Source organism: Rattus norvegicus, chromosome Y, assembly GCF_021556685.1.
Source record: "Rattus norvegicus strain SHRSP/BbbUtx chromosome Y, alternate assembly SHRSP_T2T, whole genome shotgun sequence".
Taxonomy (NCBI): Eukaryota; Metazoa; Chordata; class Mammalia; order Rodentia; family Muridae; genus Rattus; species Rattus norvegicus.
The window spans coordinates 44,854,003-44,876,820 of NC_141555.1; the positions used below are offsets into that span (position 1 = coordinate 44,854,003).

The 22,818-nt window shown below is 37.5% G+C and overlaps 1 long non-coding RNA gene across 1 annotated transcript; it reads left to right on the top strand.

Annotated features, from left to right (window-relative positions):
• Positions 1–1,182: 1,182 nt before the first annotated feature.
• LOC134484379 (uncharacterized) lies at positions 1,183–21,577 on the top strand. Its single transcript, XR_015647445.1, has 3 exons — positions 1,183–1,359; positions 10,077–10,212; positions 19,409–21,577. It is a non-coding gene; the product is annotated as an uncharacterized LOC134484379 (long non-coding RNA).
• The last annotated feature ends 1,241 nt before the right edge of the window (positions 21,578–22,818 follow it).

The following is a 22,818-nucleotide window of genomic DNA, read 5'->3' on the forward strand; positions in this document are numbered from 1 at the left end:
TCACTTCTTGTGTCCCTCAGTAAATATCTATATCCAGTTCCTTGCAGAATGCACTTCCTACTTTCATTAATCTTATCTAGTTTTTTTTTTCTTTTTTTTTTGTCTGATGTATACATATATACTTTTGGTGGCTCTTACACCAATGAAGTTAATTGGAATGTTAACATGGATTCTGACCAACTATGTCAAGAATATAGAATTCAAAAATGACAATTTCAAAGAGACACCCGCTGTTTTTATGAACGTATTGAAGTAGACTTTATTTTTTCTCTTTTATTCGGAGTTGGGGACCGAACCCAGGGACTTGTTCTTGCTAGGCAAGCATTCTCCATTGAGCTAAATCCCCAAACCTGAAGTAGACGTTTAACTGGTCCTTAAGTCAATCTTTTCCCTGCACATCATCCAGTATCTTACTTTTACCTGAAGAAAGAATCATGGTAAATCATCCTAATCCCTGAAGTCTGGCCATGGGAACACTGGAAGCTAGATAGTGTAGTACTGATATCAAATGGGACAAGAAACAGAATTCAATAGTCCATGTTGTCCTTTGCTCTCCTGATGTCTGGTAATTTTTTGATAAAATAAGAATTTGGGAGATTACCATTTGAAGTAGGTACACAGAATTTACACTAATATACTTACTCTGTAGCTGGGAAACATTTGTGACCATATCATTCCAGAAAATGGTATTCGAAACAGAATTTTTGAGTACACTGAGAAATATTTATAAAGTCCCGTATCAAGGAATTTTCAATAAGTAATTGAAATACAATACTCAGTCAATTATATGACGGTAGGGAAAATACTGGCCATTGGGAAACTGAGAAAACCTAGAAAATTAAACTGTATGTCACAGGAATGTACCTGGAAATAAAAATATTATCTAGAAGAATCTCCTACACTCAATGTTCCTAAATCTTTTTCACCCATGCCAAGCCCCACAGCATGTAACCACTAGTGAATCAGAGAGAAGTCTCTAGGTTTAGAGAGAAGGAGCATATAAAGGAGTCACAGGAGACATACCTGGAAAGTGCAAACTTGAATCTTTTCAATGTAAGGAAAGAGTTCAGCACATAGGCCATGACAGTTTTCAGTGACATCATCATTAGGCCCACCCTGAAAACTCTCATGTTACTTGGAGAACACTAGCTTCTTCTGTGATGTCACAAGTGTTGTGACTGCAACTGCCTCTGAGATATTCTTTCAGTACCTTTAGGATTTACTAATTGGCCTCTACTTCAGAGCAAATTTGGGAGTGATAACAAAGAGAATGAAGAGAACAGGAATAGTTAGAAGAAGCTGGACTTCTGGCTTGGTATAAAAAAGAAGGAAGAAAGATGTGGTGCTTTGGAAAGCTCAGTGAGTCTTTTGTAGGTGTTAAGTGGTTTTGCTGAAGACATAGCCTTGATCTGAGTCTTCCACATAAGGGAATGAGGAGCTGGGAGACTCTCTAAAGCATCTGTACTTCTCCGTTCTCATATGGACTTCTCTGTTCTTATGGTTCCTTGAAGTCAGAGAGTTTATATCATTAATTTCTTTAAACCAAAAGCCAAGTGTTGTGAAGTTCATAGTTATTTTCCTGAGATATCATGACCTTTAGTCTTTTTGTCAAGAAGGAAAGGTCCTAAGGAAGAAGGGAAAAATAAGTATTGTATCCCTAGCTCTGAGTAAACTCCTCCATGCTTTGGATACCTATAGTGCAGTTTGTGTCTGACACTGATATCTGGAATAGAGAAGTACTTGTAGTTGAGACATCATCATCTCAGTCTTTCCACTAGTATTACTCTGAATAACACTTCAGATTTCTGCGTCAGCTTGAAATTTACTAGGCAGCTTTCTTTCTTTTATATCACTCTTTTTTATTTTTTAGCAAAATTTATTGATTTTTATCAGGATGTTTCTATTTTTACTTTTAAAATATTATTTCCTTTCCCAGTTTCCTGCCCACAATGCATTCACTTGAACTGGGAGACAAAGTAGGGAATACAAGGGCTTCTCTTTCCAATGTTGCCTAAAAAGACAATCTTCTGCCACATATGCATTTGGAGCCATAGGTTATTCCATGTACTTTCCTTGTATATCGGTCTTTTATGAGAAAGCTCTGGTTCACTGGCATTGTTGTTCTTCTTGGGTTGAAAGCACCTTCAGCTCTTCTAATACTGTCTCAAACTTTACCAACAAGAGGTCTGTTTTCAGTTCATTGGTTTGCTACTTGCATTCACTTCTGTATTTCACATGCTGTATCTGTTTCTTTCAGGAAGTATCTAAATCCAGGTCCTTGCAGAATGCACTTCTTTCATCAATCTTACCTAGTTTCTTGGCTGATGGATACAAATATAGTTTTGGTGGCTCATACACCTATTTTGTCAAGGGGAATGTTCACATGGATTCTGCCCAACTATGTCAAGAATGTAAAATTAAGAAATGGCAATTCAAATAGAGTCCCTCCTGTTTTTATGAACCTATTGAAGTAGACATTTATCTGGTCCTCAAGACATATTTCCTCCTGCACTTCATCCAGTATCTTAGGATTGGCCTGAACAAAGAATCATGGCAAAACATCCTAAACCATAAATTCTGGCCATGGGAACACTTGAAGCTAGATAGTGTAGTACTGACATCAAATGGGACTTGATAACCGAATTCAATAGTCCATGTTGTCCTTTGCTTTCCTGATGTCTAGTAATTTTTTGTTAAAATAAGGATTTGGCAGTTTATCATTTTAAGCAGGTATACAGTATTTACACTGTTATACTCACTCTATAGCTGGGCCCATGTTGTGACCAAAATCATTGCAGAAATTGGAATTGGAAAACAGAATTATTGAGTACACATTGAGGAATATTTACAAAATCCCCTATCAAGGAATTTACAATAAGAAATTGAAATACAATATTCATTCAACTACAGGTCTGTAGAGAAAATACTGGCCTTTGGGAAACAGAGAAATCTCAGAAAATTGAACTGTATGTCACAGTAATGAACCTGGGAATAAAACTATTATCTAGAATTATCTCCTGCACACCATGTTCCTAAATCTTTTCTACCCATGCCAATTCCCTGTCAAACTTTCTCCATTCAGAAAATGTAACCACCAGTGAAGCAGAGAGAAGTCTCTACTTTTAGAGTGATGGGTTAGAGTATAGGTTTCCACTGTGTCACAGGAGACATACCTGGAAACTGAAAACTTGTATATGGTCAATATAATGAAAGGTGTTCAGCAGGTAGGCCACGACAGTTCTCAGTGACATCATCATTAGGACCACCCTGAAAACTCTCTTGTAACCTGGTGAGTCATAGCTTCTTCTGTGATATCACAACTATTGCAGTGACAGCAACTGCCTCTCAGATATTCCTGCAGTACCTCTAGGGTTTACTAATATCCTCTAATTCATAGCAAATTGGGGTGTGATAACAAACAGATTGAAGAGATTATAAATGGGGAGAAGGAAGCTGGCTTTCTGTCTTGGTATAAAAAATAATGAAGAAATATGTGGTCCTTTGGAAAGCTCATTGAGTCCTTGGTATGTGGTGAGTGGTATCGCTGAAGAGATAGCCTTGATCTGAGTCTTCTATATAAGGGAATCAGGAGCTGGGGGAATCTCAGAAGCATCTGTACTTCCCTGTTCTTATAGTTCCTGAGGGATTATATCCTTCATCTCTTTATTCCAAAAGCCAAATGTTGTGAAAGGCACAGTTGTTTTCCTGAGAGCTCATGACCTTTACTCTTTTTGTCAAGAAGAAAAGGTTCTAAGGAAGAAGGATAAAACAAGTATTGTGTCCCTAACTCAAGGTAATCTCCACCGTGCTTTGGAAACCTAGAGTGCATTTTGTGTCTGACACTGATATTTGGGAGAGAGACATGCTTCTCGTTGAGACTTCATCATCTCAGTCTTTCCACTACTATTACTATGACTACGACTTCAGCTTTCCGAGTCAATAATTGTGATGACTTTGCAGCTTTATTTTCCTCTATATCTGCATTTTTTATATTTTAGCAAAATTAATTCCTTTTTAACTAGATGTTTCTATATATATATATATATATATATATATATTGAAAATACATTTTCCTTTCCCAATTTCCTGACCATAAGTTCCTGAACACATTCCATTTCCTTTCTTCTCTATCCATCCTTTTTGCCTCATGACATTCCTTCCAACTGGGAGATAAAATATGGAAGAAACGTGTCTCTTTTTCCAATGTTGCCCAAAAAGGCCATCCTCAGCAACATATGCATTTGGAGCCATAGATCAGTCCATGTCCTTTTTTTGTATGTTGGTCTAGTAAGCAAAAGCTTTGATTCACTGTCATAGTTGTTCTTATGGGGTTGAAAGCACACTAAGCTCTTCTAATCCTTTTTCAAAATTTAACAACAAGAGGTACATTTTCAGGTCACTGGTTTGCTACCAGCATTCACTTTTGTATTTGACATGATATATCTGTGTCTCCCCCTAAATATTTATATCCAGTTCCTGGCAGAATGCATTTCGTACCTTCATCAATTTTATCTAGCTTTGTTGGCTGATGTATACATATATATATATATATATATATATATATATATATATATATATATATATATATATATATATATGGTGAATCCTACACCTAAGTGGTTAAGTGGAAAGTTAACATGGATTCTGCCCAACTATGTCAAGAATGTAGAATTCACAAATGACAATTTCAAATAGACTCTCTTCTGTTATTATGAACCTATTGAAGTAGACATTTAACTGGTCCTGAAGACGTATTTCTCCCTGCCCCTCGTCCATTATCTTACGTTTGGCCTTAAGAAAGAAACATGGTAAATCATCCTACCCTCAAGTCTGGTCATGCAAACACTGGAAACTGGATAGAGTATACAGGAATGACCTGTGAATAAAAATATTGTCTAGAAGAACTTCCTACACTCTGGACTTTCCTGTTCTTATGGTTCCTGGAAGACAGTGTGTTAATATCATTCATTCCTTTATTCCAAAAGTCAAGTGATGTGAAGGGCATATTTGTTTTCCTGAAAAATCATGACCTTTACCCTTTGTCAAGAAGAAAAGATCCTAAGGAAGAATGGAAAAAGAAGCATTGTGTGCTTAGGTCCGAGTAAACTGCATGCTTTGGATACCTATAGTGCAGTATGTGCTGACACTGATATTTGGAAGAAAGAAGTGCTTCTAGTTGAGACTTCATCATCTCAGACTTTCTACTAGTATTACTCTGACTACCACTTCAGATTTCTGAGTCAATATGTGTGATTACTTGTCACTTTCTTTTCTTTTATATCATTTTTTTATTTTTTAGCAAAATATATTGATTTTTTAAAATTGGATCTCTATATTTACATGTAAAATATTATTTCTTTTCCCAGCTTCCTGCCCATAAGATCCCTAACCGTTCCATTTCTTTCTTCTCTAAACAGCCTTTCTGCTGCTTGACCTTCCCTTAAACTGGGAGACAGACTAGGGCTGACTAAGGGCATCATCTCCATTTTTGTCCAAAAAGCTCATCCTCTCCCACATATGCATTTGGAGCCATAGGACAGTCCATGTAAATTCTTTGTTTATTGGTCTGGTATGTGAAGACTCTTGTTCATTATCATTGTTGTTCTTATGGGGTTGAAAGCACCTTCAGCTCTTCTAATCCTTTTTCAATATTTACCTACAAGAGTTCCGTTTTCAGTTCAATGGTTTGCTATTAGCATTCACTTCTTTATTTGACATGCTGTATTTGTGTCTCTCAGTAAATATCTATATCCAGTTCCTGGAAGAATGCACTTCTTACCTTTATCAATCTTATCTAGTTTTGGTTGCTGATGTTTAAATATAATTTGGTGGCTTCTACACTTATGTTGTTAAGTGGAAAGTTAACATGGATTCTCCCCAACAATGTCAAGAATGTAGAAGTCACAAATGACAATGCAAATAGACTCCCTCCTCTTTTTATGAACTTATTGAAATATACATTTAACTGGTCCTCAAGCCATTTTTCTCCCCTGCCCATCATCTGGTAGATTACGTTTGCTCTTAAGAAAGAATCATGGTAAAACATCCTAAACACTCAAGTCTGGCCATGTGAACACTGGAAGATAGATCGGGTAGTACTGACATCAAATGGGAATAGAGAAGCAAATTCAATAGTCCATGTTGTCCTTTGCTTTCCTGATGTCTGGTAATTTTTTGATAAAATAAGGATTTGGGAATTCATCATTCATCATTTGAAATAGGTCACAGAATTTACACTGTTATACTCACTCTATACCTGGGCCACCTTTGTGACCTAAATCATTTCAGAAAATTTAATTGGAAAACAGATTTTTTGATTACACATTGAGGAACATTTACAAAGTCCCCTATCAAGGAATTTACAGTAAGAAATTGAAATACAATATTCATTCAATTAAAGGTCTGTAGAGAAAATACTGGCCTTTGGGAAAGAGTGAAAACCCAGAAAATTGAACTGTATGTCTCAGGAATCAACCTGGGAATAAAAATATTATCTAGAAGAATCTCCTACACTCCATGTTCCTAAATCTTTTCTACACATGCCAAACCCCTGTCTAACTTTCTGCATTCAGAGCATGTAACCACTAGTGAAGCAGAGAGAAGACTCTACTTTAGAGTGATGTAGTAAGTACAGGTTTCCACTGTGTTACAGGAGACATACCTGGTAAGGGCACACTCGAATCTGGTCAATGAAGGAAAACTGTTCAGCAGGTAGACCATGGCAGTTCTCAGTGACATTATCATTAGGATCTCCCTGAAAACTCTCTTATAACCTGGTGAACCATAGCTCCTTCTGTTGTCATGAAAGCAAATGCCTCTCAGATTTTCCTTCACTACCTGTAGAGTTTACTAATTGGCCTCTAATTCTGTAGAATTTGGGAGTGAGAACAAAGAGGTTGAAGAGATATGAAATGGGGAGAAGGAAGCTGGCCTTCTGTCTTGGTATAAAAACAAGGAAGAAATATGTGGTCCTTGGGAAAGCTTAGTGTGTCCTTGTTAGGTGTTTAGTGGTATCTCTGAAGATATAGGCTTTATCTGTGCCTTCCACATAAGGGAATCAGTAGCTGGGAGCCTCTCAAAAGCATCAGGACTTCCCTGTTCTTATGCTTCCTGGAAGTCTGAGAATTTATATCATTCATTTCTTTATTCCAAAATTCAAGTGTTGTGAAGGGCACAGTTGTATCCTTGACAGGTCATGGACTTTATACTTTTTGTCAGAAAGAGAATGTTACTAAGAAAGATGGAATGGACAAGTATTGTGTCCTCATCTCAGAGTAAACTCTTCTATGTTTTGGATTCCTATATTGCAGTTTCTGTATGACACTTCTATCTGGGAGATCACAGTGCTCTAGTTCAGACCTCATCATCTCAGTCTTTCCTCTAGTATTACTCTGACTATCATTTTAGATATCCAAGTCAATAGGTATGATTATTTGGCAGTTTTCTTTTATATCGTTCATTGTTTAGCAAATTTTATTTCTTTTCTAAACTGGATGTTTCTATATTTAAATTTAAAATGTTATTTCCTTTCTCAGTTACCTGCCCATAACATCCCTAACTAGCCCCCCTCCCCTTCTTCTATAACCCTCTTTACTACCCCTTGACATTACCTTGAACTTGGAGTCAAACCTAGGGAGGACCAAGGACTTCTCCTTCCATTGATGCTCACCAAGTTCATCCTCATCCACATATGCAGTTGTATACATAGCTCTGTCCATGTACATTCTTTGAATATTGGTCTAGTTTCAGAAAGCTGTGGTTCATTGGCATTGTTGTTCTTATGGTGTTAAAGCCCCTTCAGCTCTTGTATCTTTCCTCAAAATCTACCAACAAGAAGTCCATTTTCAGTTCACTGGTTTGTCACTAGCATTCACTTCTGTATTTGGCATAATCTAGCTGTGTGTCTCAGGAAATATCTATATATGATTCTTCGCAGAATGCACTTCCTATCTTCATCAATTTTGTCTAGTTTTGGTGGCTGATGTATACATAATTACTTTTGCTGGCTCCTATAGCTTTCAGTTTAGCTGGAATTTTAACATGGATTCTGCGCATCTAGGTCGAGACTCTAGAATCCACAAAAGGCAACGCCAAATAGACTCCATACTGTTCTTTTGAATCTACTGAAATTGAGGCTTCACTGGTCCTCAAGTCATTCCTCTCCCTACCCAGCCTCCTATATCTTATGTTTGGCCTTAATAACAAATCATGGAAAAATATCCAAAACCCTCAAGTATGGCAATGAAACACAGGAAGGTAGATATTGCAGATCTGATATCAAATGAGACTAGAGAACCAAATCCTATAGTCCATGTGGTACTTTCCTTTATTGATGTCTGGTAATATTTGGATACAATAATTATATGGGAGTGTGTCTTTGAAGTACGTACACAGTATTACACTGGTATACTTACTCTATAGTTGGGCCCACTTTGTTGCCAAAATCATTGCAGAAAATGGATTGGAAAACAGAATTTTTGAGTACACTTTCAGGAATATTATAAAGTCCCCTATCATTGAATGTACAATAAGAAAACATAATATAATATTCATTCAACTAAAGGAGTATAAGAAAAATCCTAGTATTTGGAAAACAGAGATATCTGAGAAAATTGAACTGTAGGCCATAGGAATGGACCTGGGAAAAATTATTATCCAGAAGAATCTCCTCCACTCCAGATTCCTAAATCTTGTCCACCTATGCCAAGCCCCTTACTATGACTCTCCATTCAGAGCATGTAACCAATAATAAAGCCAGGAGAATTCCATATATATATATATATATATATATATATATATATATATATATATATATATGTACACTGTATCTATATACACTATATCTATATATAGTATATCTATATATCTGGTTCCTGGCAGCATGCACTTCTTAGCTTCAACAATCTTTCTAGTTTTGGTGGCAGATATGTTTATCTATCTGTATCTGTATCTGTATCTGTATCTGTATCTGTATCTGTATCTGTATCTGTATCTGTATCTGTATCTGTACCTGTATCTGTATCTGTATCTGTATCTATCCATCTATATCTATCTGTATCTATATCTATCTATCTATCTATATCTATATCTATCTATCTATCTATGTCTATGTCTATGTCTATGTCTATGTCTATATCTATCTATCTATCTATATCTCTATCTCTATCTCTATCTCTATCTCTATCTCTCTCTCTCTCTCTCTCTCTCTCTCTATATATATATATATATATATATATATATATATATATATATATATATGGCTCCTTCAGCAATGATGTTAGATATGGATTTGAACAAATAGGTCAAGAATGTAGAATTCACAAATGCCAAATAGACTTCCTCCTGTTCTTATGAATCTATTGAGGTTGAGGTTTCCCTAGACCTAAAGCCATTCCTCTCCTTGCCCTTCCTCCGGAATTTTGTTTTCCTTGAAGAAAGAATCCAAACATCCAAACCTGCAAGTCTAGCACTGGGAAAACAAAAAGTTAGATATTCCAGAACTGAAACTTAATCAGACTTGAGAACCGCATTCTGTACTCCATGTTGTCCTTTGCTATACTGATATCTGGTAATTTTTGGATAAAATAAGGATTTTTGAGTTTATCATTTGAAGTAGGTACACAATATATACACTGTTATATTCACTCTATATGTGGGTCCCCTTTGCTTCCGAAATCATTGCAAAAAATTTAATTCATTAACAGAATTTTTGAGTATACACTCAGGAATATACATAAAGTCCCCTATCAAGGAATGTACAATAAGAAAGTGAAATAAATTGTTGGGGATTTAGGTCAGTGTTAGAGCGCTTGCCTAGCAAGCTCAAGGCCCTGCTTTCAGTCCCCAGCTCCAATAAGAAGAAAAAGAGTAAATGTAATAGAATATTCACTTAATTAAATTTCTGTATGGAAAATACTGGCCATTGGGACACAGAGAAAACCTAAGAAATTGAACTTTATGTCACAGGAATGGACCTGGAAATATATTTATTATGCAGACGAATCTCCTCCACTCCATGTTCCTAGATCTTTTCTACCAATTGCAAGCCCCTGACTAACTTTCTCCATTCATTGCAGGCAACCACTAATGAAGCACAAAGAACTCTCTAATTTTAGAGTGATGTAGTAAGGAAAGGTTTCCACAGCGTTACAGGAGACTATCCTTGAAAGAGCACCGCCAAATCTGGTCAATGTAAAGATAGCTTTTTAGCAGGTAAGTCATTGCAGTTCTCAGTGACATTATCATCTGTCCCTCCCTGAAAAAATATCTTGTATCCTGGAAAGCCATGGTTTCTTCTGTGATGTCACAAGTGCTGTTGTGTATGCATCTGCATCTCTGATATTCCTTCAGTACCTCTAGGGTTTACTAATTGGCCTATAGTTCAGAGTAAACAGCCTTTGGGAAGGTGACCAAACAGGATGAAGAGGTCAGAGATGGGGATAAGGAAGCTGGCCTTCTGTCTTGGTATATAAAAAAGGAAGAAATACTTGGGCCATGGGAAATATACATGAGTCCTGGGTAGGGGCTGTGTGGGTTAGCTGAAGAGACAGCCTGGATCTTAGTCTTCCACATATGCAAATCTGGAGCTGGGATTCTCTCAGAATTATCTGGTCTTCCCTGCTTGTTATGGTTCTGGGAATCTGAAAGTTTATATCACTAATTTCTTTATCCCAAAAGCCAAATGTTGGGAAGGGCTCTGTTTTCCTGAGAGCTCATTAATTTTATTCTTTTTGCCCAGTAGAAAAACATCCTAAGGAAGAAGGGAAAGGTCATTATTGTATCTTCAGCTCAGTGTAAACTCCTCCATGCTGTGGATTCCTACAGTGTACATGTTGTGTCTGACACTGATATATGGGAGAGAAAATGCTTCTAGTTGAGAATTCATCATCTCTGTCTTTCAACTAGTATTACTCTGTCTACCATTCATTGACAGTGACTCTTTATATTTCTTAGTTATTAGCGGTGATTAGCAGGCAGTTTTCTTTTCTATAATTTCATTTATTGTGAACATGTTTTTGCTTCTTTAATTGGATACTTCTATATTATCTTTTCCAGTTTCCTGTCCATAAGATCTCTAAGCAGTCCCCATCCAATTCCTATAAAACCACCCTTACCGCCCCTTGACATTCCCATAAACTGGGAGCTAAACCTAGTGAGGAAACCAAAGGGCTTCTCCTTCCATTGGTGCTCAAAAAGGCCATCCTCTGCTACATATTCAGTTGGAGCCTTAGGTCTGTCCATATACATTGTTTGAATATTGGTTTAGTACCTGAAATCTCTTGTTACTTGGCATTGTTGTTCTTGTGGTGTTTAATACCCCTTCAGCTCTTGTAATCATTTCTCAACGTCTACCAGCAAGAGGTCCGTTCTCAGTTCACTGGCTTGCCACTATCTTTCATTTCTGTATTGGACCTGCTCTAGCTGTGTCTCTCAGGAAAGTTCTATATCCTGTTCCTGGAGGCATGCACTTCTTAGCGTCAACAGTCTTATCTAGTTTGGTGGCATATATATATATATATATATATATATATATATATATATATATATATATATATATATATATATAGTGACTCATACAGCCTTGAGATTAGGTGGAATTTTAACATGGATTCTTTGGAACTACCTCAATTATTTAGAATCTACAAATGAAAATACCAAATAGACTTCCTCCTGTTCTTATGAAACTAGTGATGTTGAGGTTTCCCTGGACCTCAAGTCATTGCTCTCCCTGCACAACCTCCTGAATTTTATATTTTATCTGAAGAAAGAACCATCGTAAAACATCCAAAAACCTGAAGCCTGACACTGGGAACACAGGAAGGTATATATTAGAGAACTGACATCTAAAGGTATTACAGAACCTCATTCTCTTGTCCATGTTGTACTTTGCTTTACTGATGTCTCATAATTTTTGGATAAAATAAAGATTTGTTTACCATCTGAAGTAGGTACGGAGTATTTTCACTGATATATTCACTCTATAGCTGGGCCTGTTTGTTGCCGAAAACACTGCTCTGCCACAAACATTCACTTCTGTATTTGGCATGCTATAGCTGTGTATGTCAGGAAAGACCTATATTGGTTCCTAGCAGCCTGCCCTTATTAGGTTCATCAATATTATCTAATTTTGGTGGCTGATATATCCATCTGTCCTTCAATCTATCTATCTATCTATCTATCTATCTATCTATCTATCTATCTATCTACTTATCTATGTATCTATCTATCTCTGTATATGTATCTGTATCTATATCTATATCTATATCTATCTATAACTATATATTTCTATATCTATATCATCTATATCTATCTATATCTATTTATATCTGTATCTATATTTATATATTTTTGTATCTATCCTATCTTTATCTCTCTCTCTCTCTATATATATAGAGAGAATATATATATATATATATATATATATATATATATATATATATATATATATATATATATATATTTTTTTTTTTTTTGGCGCCTACTGCTATGAGGGTAGGTGGAATTTTAACATGGATTCTTTGCAAGTAGGGCAAAAATGAGGAGTCCACAAATGATAATGCCAAATAGACTCCCCATTGTTCTTATTAACCTTTTGAAGTTGAGGTTTCACAGGACATCAAGCTATTCCTCTCACTGCCCATCCTCCTGAACCTTATGTTTGTCCTGAAGAAAGAATCATGATAAACATGCAAATCCCTCAATTCTGTGCCTGGAAACACAGGAAGGTAGATATTAGAGAATTGTTATCTAATGGGACTACAGAACCACATTCTATAGTCCATATTTTACTTTGCTTTACAGATCTCTGGTAATTTTTGGATTAAAAAAAAAGGATTTGGTAGTTTATAATTTGCAGTAATTACAGAGTATTTACACTGTTATATTCACTCTTTGCCTTGGCCTTCATTCTTGTCAAAATCATTACAAGAATATTGAATTCGAAAACAGAATTTTTGAGTACACATTCAGGAATATATATATTCCCTATGTGCCCTATCAAGGAATTTATAGTAAGAAAATGAAATACAATATCCACTCAATAATAGGGCTGTAGGGAAAATCCTTTCTTTTGGGAAATAGAGAAAACCTAGGAAATTGAACTGAATGTAACAAGAATGGACTTTGGATTAGAATTATTATCCAGAAGAATCTCCTCCCTTCCATGATCCTAGATCTTTTCTACCCATGACAAGCCTCTGAATAAGTTTCTCCATTCAAAGCATGTAACCACTAATGATGCTAAAAGAAGTCTCTATTTTAGAGAGATGAATACATAAAGGTTTCCACTGTTTCACAGGAGACACTCCTTGAAGGGGCACCCTCAAATCTGGCCATTAAAGAAAGAAGTTCAGCAGGTAGGCAATGGCAGTTCATAGTGACATCACCATTTGGCCCTCCCTGAAAAATCTCTTGTACCCTGGAGTGCACTAGATTCTTCTGTAATGTCACAAGTGTTGTCATCACAGCCTGGCCTAAGGGTTATTCCTTCTGTAACTCTAGGTTTATTAATTAGCCTCTCATTCAATGTAAACAGTCATTTGGGAGGGAGAAAAAAAGGATGAAGAGATCCGAGAAGGGGAGAAGGCAGCTGGCCTTCTGTTTTCGTAAATCAAAAAATGAAGAAATATGCCATCCGTGGGAACATTCAGAGAGTCCTGGGTAGGGGCTGAGTGGATTTGCTGAAGAGAAGCCTTGATCTTATCCTTCACGTATCAGAAACAGGAGCTGGGAGCCTCTGAGAAGAATCTGGACTTCCCTGTTGTTATGATACCAGGAAGTCAGAGCGTTTATATCATTTATTTATTATTCCAAAAGCCAGGTGTTGGGAAGTGTACAGTTGTTTTCCTGAGAGCTCACGCCTTTACTTTTTTTGCCCAGAAGAAAATAGTCCTAAGGAAGGAGCTAAAGACAAATATTGTGTCCTCTGCTCAGAGGAAATTCCCCCATGCTTTGCATTCCTATAGAGCAGATTGAGTCTGACACTGATATCGTGCTTCTAGTTGAGACTTCATGATCTCAGTCTTTCCACTAGTATTACTCTGACTCCCATTCCCTGAAGGTGACCCTTTAGATTTCTGAGACAATTGGTGACATTAACTTGCAGTTTTCCTTTCTTTTATTTCTTTCATTTTTCTTTATTTTTTACTAAATTTTATTGCTTTTTTTAACTGAATGTTTCTACATTTACATTTCAAATGTTTTTTTTTTCTTTCCCAGTTTCCTGTCTGTAAGACTCTTAACCTGTCCCCCTACCCTTCTTGTATAACCTCCCTTACTGCACCTTGACATTCCCTTGAACGGGGAGTCAAACCTAGTTTGGTAAAACGGCTTCTCCTTATTTTGGTGCCGAACAAGGCCATTCTCTGCTACATATGCAGTTGGAGTCATTGGTCTATCCATGTACAGTCTTCGAATATTTGTTTAGTACCAGAAAGCTCTGGTTTGTTAGCACAGTTGTTCTTATTTAGTTGTAAGCACCTTCATCTTTTGTTATCCTTTCACAAAATCCACCAACATGAGGTAAGTTTACAGTTCACTGGTTTGCCACTAGGATTCACTTCTGTATTTGACATGATCTAGCTGTGTCTCTCAGGAAAATTCTATATCTTGTTGCTGGCAGTGTGCAATTCTTAGCTTCTTCAATCTTATCTATTTTTGGTGTCTGATTATACACACACACACACACACACACACACACACACACACACACACTTCACACTTTTTGTGGCTCCAACAGGTATGATGTTAGGTGGATTTTAACATGGATCCTGGGAAACAAGGTCAAGAATGTAGAATACACAAATGACAATGCCAAATAGACTCTCTCCTGTTCTTATGAAACTATTGAAGTTGAATTTTCACTAGACCTCATGCCATTCCTCTTACCGCCCATCCTCTTGAATCTTATGTTTGGCCTGAAGAAAGATCATGGTAAAACATCCAATACCGTCAAGTCTGGCTGTGAGAACACAGGAAGGTAGATATTAGAAACTGATATCAAATGGGACTACAGTACTGCATTCTATAGTCTATGTTGTCCTCTGCTTTACTGATGTTGGTAATTTTAGGGAAAAATAAGGATTTGGGAGTTTATCATTTGAAGAGAGTACACATTATTTACACTGTTATATTCACTCTAAAGGTGGCCCCCTTTATTGCCAAAATCATTGCAAAATAATGAATTGAAAATCAGAATTTTTAAGTTCACATTCAGGAATATATATAAAGTCCTATACCAAGGAATTACAATAAGTAAATATAGTCCAATTTTCATTCAATTAAAGGTCTGCACAGAAAATACTGACCTTTGGGAAACAGAAAACCTAGCAAATTGAACTGTATTTCACAGGAATGTACCTTGGAAAGAATTATTATCCAGAACAATCTCCTCCTCTCCATGTTCCTAGATCTTTTCTACCTATGCCAAGCCCCTGACTAACTTTCTCCATTCAGAGCATGTAACCACTAATGAAGAAAAGAGAAGTCTCTACCTTTAGAGAGTTGTAGTATGTAAAGATTTCCACAGGGTCACAGAAGACACACCTGTAAAGGGCACCCTCGAATCTGGTCAATGTAAGGAAAGCTGTTTCCCAGGTAGGCAATTACAGTTCTCAGTGACATTATCATTAGGCCCTGCCTGAAAAATCTCTTGTATCCTGGAGAGCCCTAGCTTCTTCTGTGATGTCAAAAGTCTTGTTGTGTCTGCAACTGCCTCAACGATATTCTTTCAGTACCTCTAGGGCTTACTAATTTGCGTCCAATTCAGAGTAAACAGCCATTTGAGAAAGAGAACAAAGAGGATGAAGAGATCAGATATGGGGAGAAGCAAGCTGGCCTTCTGTCTTGGTATAAAAAGAGGAAAAAATATGTCGACAATGGGAAAGCTCAGTGATTCCTGGGTAGGAGTTGAGTGGGTTTACTGAAGAAATACCCTTCATTGAGCCTTCCTCATATGGGAATCAGGAGCTTGTTATGGTTCCTGGAAGTCAGAGTGTTTATATCAATATTTTCTTTATTCCAAAAGCCTGGTTTGGGGAAGGGCACAGTTGTTTTCTTGAGAGCTAATGGCTTTATTCCTTTTGGCTCATGTTTGTAAAGATTTTAGTTCTTGATAACTTGAACCCTTCAGGTCTGTAGGAAGTCACATCCCTTTTGAAACAGTGTTAGAGTCAGTTGTTCACTGTTACTATTAGTAACACAACTCGCTGGGGACAGCACACATGACATCTTTACCTTTGGCCAACACTTGGTTTCCAAAAAACATCCTTCATATTTTATCATTTACACATACAAGAAATCTTTTTACTGTGTCTTCATATTCTTTGAATTTTATCACTCTTCACTCCTGCCATTATTACTACCTTTGTTTCCAGATTTGTTTCTTATTTACCGTATGGCAGTGTGCATCTACCGTAAGCTTTTTCTAACCACAAGTCTGTGCAAGGTGGTTTTTCTTCTGTTCCCCTTTCTTCATCCTCTCCCCCTCCATAGTAAACAGTATGTTTAAGGATGTTGCACCTTAGTTGTTGGTTACTTCCAATCTTTTCTTAATCCCCATGTTCATTCAGTTGAATTCATTTGTCTTTGAACACATCTGTTGCTTAGGGAGCTCTTTCCCAGAGTGTCTCTTTGCCTTTTCTTTCCTTCATTTAGATTTCTGTTTAATGCTGTGTTTTTAGTGAGGCACTCTGAGGTCACACTACACTAAAATGTTCTCTCTATTTTTTCTATCCCTTTAGCCCATATTAGTTTTTTTCAGATGCTTGTGATATGACAGTGCACCACATACTCCTGCCTCTACTTCCCACTAATATGTAAGAAATAGTTGGACTTCGTCACAAACACCTTTATGCCTGGACTGTTTTCTCTAAGCGCTAAAATACTGCATGCAGCATAAGAGGAGTTTAGTAACATTTGGTGAGGTCAGAATGGATTGAAGAGAAAACCAGTTGAAATTAAATGATCTACAGAACTTTATTATTTCTTGGATGCTTTTTATTAAGAATTGTCATTTTATATCATAAAGTTATAAGCCTAGTTGCAAGGGCTTTTACATGAACTTACCTATTGACTGTATATTTTCTTTGTATTATTAGAGTTCTGTAGCTAGTAGGACAGGTCAACCATTACAACCAAAACTTCAAGGTTCTCCTTCCTACTAGTTGATAAAAAGTATTATGCACCCAACTCATACAATTTAATATTGCTGAGAGTTATGATAATTTTGTAACCTGTTTCTGTGAATATAGGGTAATTATAGTTTACATGTCTAGGATACATGAAACGTCTACAGTACACATGACCAACCAAATTACCAAGCTGCCATGGAAAGAGCATTACTCTGCCTGACTGTCAGGTCCAGCTCCACCATTGGTGGGTTGTTGTTTTGGTCATATGGACAAAACTTCATTTCTACAGCAGTTTCCTCATCTATTCAATGAACTTAGTACCTTAAATTTACAGGAGTACTATAAATTTATTTTTATTTGTTCATCTATAAGTAACTTAAAACCTGACGTGTTTGTATTTTCCATAAATGTATATGTGACCCCCTGCACAGGTAGAATATCAGAGGACCATGGCAGGCATTGTTTCATCTTTTATTGAGGCAGGGTTTCTTTTGTTTACCTCGGCTCTGCCAGACAAGCTGGCCTATCAGCGTCTAAGATTCTCCTATCTCACCCTGCCATCCAGTTGCTGGAGCACAGGGATTATAGATTCATGTTATAAAATATTGCTTTTTATGTGGATTCCTTGCACTCAAACTCAGATACTCACCCTTGCACCTCAAGCTCTCTGCTCACTGTGCTATCCCCCCAGTAAACCTACAAGTCACCTTTATGTGTCTAGTAACTGCCCTTGACCCCCATGTGTCTTCAGCCAAAAAAGTGTTTGGGGGTGCCGAGGAAGGGGAGGGTTCTGTAGCTCAGTAGCAGAATGGTTGCCTGTCTCAAATGGACTCCTGAGTTCAGTCCCCAGTACTGAAAAACCAGGAGAAGTTAAACCTTAAGAGTTGAAATAAGTCAGGGAAGAAGTAAGTCAGGGAAAGATTTCTTTCTTTTCATGTGAATTAAAGGAAAAGAGGGTTTTTTTTAACATAGTTGACAAGCTGAGTTTTTAGTAAACATAGACAGTATTACCGAGTTTTCTATTAATGCATGCAATTTATATATCTAATATTGTTCATTACACTCTAACATCAGAACCACATTTTGTTTGATTTTTGTGTGCATTGCTGAGGGGGAGGGTAAACAGATAAGTCCAGCTGTCTGTCTTTATTTATCTCCCTCAGGTACTGAGAATATAGCAGTGTTGAGAGTCAGAGGGAAACACAGCAGCTGTAATGCATATACAAGCATGATTCTTTACTTTGAGCATTCACATAAAAAAAAAATCTCCTTATCTGAAATCATTTATTTGACTTCTAAGTTGTGTTAGGATTTTAGTCAACCACTTGCCAATACATTTACCACTTACACTTAAAGAATTCTGCAGTTATATCTCAACGTTAATATGTGTTGGTCGCTGCATCATAACGGCTCGAGCGCCAGCAACTTGTCCTCATATAAATGCTCAGGATGCCATTATAGGTGCTAGTGGTCCAAGTACTGATTACTTAGAATCAGGTCGGATGCCTTGAGAAAGAACATCCTGATCAATTCAGAAGTCGTGACCTTCTTCTGGCTCTTTACCCATGCTTAGGTGACACCAAGTTCATTTAGTTAGGAAGTTTGCATTAATAACAAAGATCTAATGTAGAGAGATCTAGCATGTACTCAAAAAGATAATGATAAATTGGGTGTGGCAGGCCACCACTCCCCTGTAATCCCAGCACTGAGGAGGGTGAAGCCATAGGATGGTCGGTCATCCTGGGGTGCATAAATGAAATCCTGTCCCCAGAACAAAAACTACTGGAGAGCAGCAATAAAAAACAATAATGAGCCATAAGCTTTCCCTGATTATGAGGAGGCCATAGACCACGTGCTCTGGGTGTATGTTTATAGTAACTTGCCACTTAACAAAGCTGTCTCAGTACTCGTGATATTTCTACGTTTTCCTATGTTTAAAGTCATTGAACAAAGCAGATGTTTTTCTTCCTTTTACTCATAGATTCTTTTCCTATAGTTTTATTACACTTGAAAAAAGTACAAAATTATTTTAGTTGGTTCTAGGATATTCAGAAATCTCAAAAACCATTGCCCAGTAGCCCACCTCACCTTTTCCTGGTTTCTCAGCCACTAAAGAGTTTGACCAAGTAGTGTCTGCATAGAAGAGAGTGACTGTGAACCCACGGGTTACGGTTTTAGGGATACGCTGATGGGTAGTTGTACTGTGTGACTAAATGGTACAAACAGTTAATTTATTTGAATTGTGATATTGTTTTCCTTCTTCTTTGAAATCTTCACAGAACCAGAATTTTACCACAGATATACTTTCGGAGTGCGAGCCACTGTTCAGTGCTTTCCTGCTTGGCTTGCTTCATCCAGTGCCTGTGCTGGTACTGTGACACAAGAAGAGCCTCTTGTCATCCATTAAATGCTGCCTGGCAAATCCTCTACGACGTTCTTCACCAGGACATTTCCAGCCCTTTACAGCTCTCACAAAGTTAGGCTGAGGTCTCCCATCTAAGCCCTTACTACTGCAATCTGTTGCCCTGGACTCTGCCATCCCTGCTGCTGGTTCTGCTGAGGCTCCAGAACCTGGTCAACTCAGATTAGCCTTGAATACAGTTTTAATCTCATTACAATTAGCAGTTTTTATCAGTAAGACTTGCAGTCAGTTGGTAAGACTTGAGATCCTATTTCAATCCTGTCTGTTGCTCAGTGGCTTTAACTTATTCGTGCCTTGGGTTTTAATTCAGTGGTTTAGAGTGTTTTTTTGTTTTTGAAGTTTTTTTTCTTGTTTTTTCTTGGGGGTGCTGGGGAGGTTGAAATTTCCTTGTTTATTAATGAGGTTAAGAAATGGTTAGGTGCACAAGAATCCCTCTCTCAACCAAGTATATTTTTAATCATTTTCTTTGATGAACTTGTAAGGATTGTCTACAGCCCACTTAACTGCAAATTGAGTTCTCTCATCGCTCCGCTTTCTCATCTCCATGGCATTCTGCTATGACTTGCTACTGCTCTTCTGTTGGAAGTAGGAAAAAAAAGCTTTTAAGTTCAGAACCACATACAGACACACCTTTTTGAATTTTTAACATTTTCCCAAGAACTGTTAATCAGTGATTTCCCATCCTTGCACTAAAACACATTCCTTCTTTGTCTGTTGAGAAAAGGGCATCAGCCCACACCTTACACAGTGCAAAGAGCTGTGACTCATGCAGATTAGTAACGTGCTTTTTAAATACTCACGTAAATTGTTCTCAGTAACCTTTTCTGTGTGGCTCTACTGGGAGATATATTCTGAAGTGCGAAACTGTTGGTCTAACATGTATCTGACGCCATGTCAGATGAGGGCACTGTTAGTACCATGATATTGGTGTCCCTGAACATTCACAGTATGACATAGGGTCCGTGCTAGAATAGTATTGATCAATGTAGCCATTCTTTTTTTTTTTTTTTTTTTTGCTCCTTTTTTCGGAGGTGGGGATCGAAATCAGGGCCTTGCGCTTCCTAGGCAAGCGCTCTAACCACTGAGCTAAATCCCCTACCCCTAAATGTAACAATTCCTGTTAAGTGATAGAATTTAATTGAGTACCTCAGTGAAGGAAACACATCCCAACGACTTCCATAATTTTAATTCTTGCTAAGGAATTGCCAGTCGTCCGTCCTAGGATGCACCGTGATTTATAGATTTGACAGTGGATTTGGTAAAAGATGCTATATGACTTCTTTTACTAAATTATCAGAAACATCTGCCTCCCATCTTAGATATAAATGAGTGCTGGGATAGATTATACTTGTAATATATTCATTAGGAAGTTAAAATTGCTAGTAGTTGCTATTGACACAACATACAGCACTCACCTCAGGAAATAAGAGATAGTTAATTCTTGTGAGAAAAACTTAAGTGCTAGTAGCCTGGGAGCACAGACTCAGGTTATAACAACTGGAGGTGATCACATAATATTTTATTTGATACAGAACAAAAAAAACATAAATCAGTGCATTTATCACATTGGTGATCACTGCAAGTAAGCAGGCTACAGCAGAACAAGGGGAACTCTGTATAGATCTGGGATGTCTGATCACATGTTTAGCTTTCAGATTTGTAAGGGCTGGTGCCCTGCTAAGCATACATTTTAGGGCTGTAGTGAATTTGGTCCCCAACACCCTTGTAAAGGGTTTGGAAGTCAGCAAACACCTATAACTCCAGCTCTGGGGAGATAGACACTGTGACTTGCTTGCCAGTCATATTATGCTGTCATTGAGCTGCAGGTTCATTCAGAGACCATGTCTCAGAAAATAAGGTAGAGTACTGGAGAGATTGCTCAGCGGTTAGAGAACCTGACTGCTCTTCCAGAGGTCATGAGTCAAGTCCCAGCAACCACATGGTGGCTCACAACCATCTGTAAAGAGATCTGATGCCCTCTTCTGGTGTGTCTGTGGACAGCTACAGTGTACTTATATATAATAAATAAAAAAAAATAAAAAAAAAATAAGGTGGAGAACACCTGGGAAGACACTGATGCACAGCTCCCCACACACAGAGAACACATTTGACAGATTTGGATAGTCACAGGCACGTTCAGACACAGGTATGAACAGTGAGTGACTTTCAAATGGACAGTCTAAGGTAGTCAGGTTACGGTCTTCACACCATCTACAATGGTGAGAGACTCAGCCTTGAGGAACTTAAGTTTACATAAAGACCATTAACAACACAAAAGGATTAGAAGTCCAAGGCCTGTCTTATTTACAGAGTGAGTTTAGGCAAACCTGGCAACATAATAAGATCCTGTCTCAAAATAAGTAATATATAGCTTGCCTGTCATTCATGGAGCTCTGTGTTCAGTCCTTAGCATGATGTAAGAAGAAGTACAAAGAAGGTTGCGATGGGCCAGCAAAATTGCTTCCCAAGGAAAGGCACCTTAAGTAAAACTAGACAGCCTGAGTTCAGTCCCTGAGCACCCATGGTAGAGAAAAAGAACTGCCTCCATCAGGTTGGTTTCTGACCTCTTTGTTTGAACAGTTGGCTTATGAGGAAATGGATGCTATTTCCCCAGTATCACAGGGAGCTGGGGAATGTGAACAGAAGTTTGAGCCATCATAATTTATCTATAAATGAAGCAGTTCTGTACTAGTAAATACATATATTTCCTATTTAGCTATAGTTTAATGTAGTACAGTTTTGCATTGATATATTTGATGCATTATGACTTATCTGCTACATATCTATATCTATATCTATATATGTATATATAAACTGACAGTAAATTATATTCTTTTTCAAAAACAAAAAAAATATCTGATTACATTATTATTATTTCATTATATCTGATTTAAAATTATAGAGCTTTGTTTAACTGTATATACTAAGGCATGGTTAAAGTGGTGAATTTATGGAGGTTTAAAACCACATATTTTGAAAGGCTTCTATTATACTATTTTGTGTAAGCAGTGATCAGTAAAACCCTTAGCACAAATCTCTCTCACAGCCTGCTAGGCCACAGTTAAAAGATGACATTTAGACTACATGCAGCTGAAAATTACCATGAAGGTCTGATCCTCCTGCCATAACTACTCAAGCTCTGGGATTAGAGAAGTGAGTAACCCTGCCTGGCTCCTTATTTTTATTTTGTGATACCAGGCTCTTGCTCAGGGCCCTGAGTGCGGTGTGCCATGTGGTCACTGTGCCACGGGGCTCATCCAGCCTCAC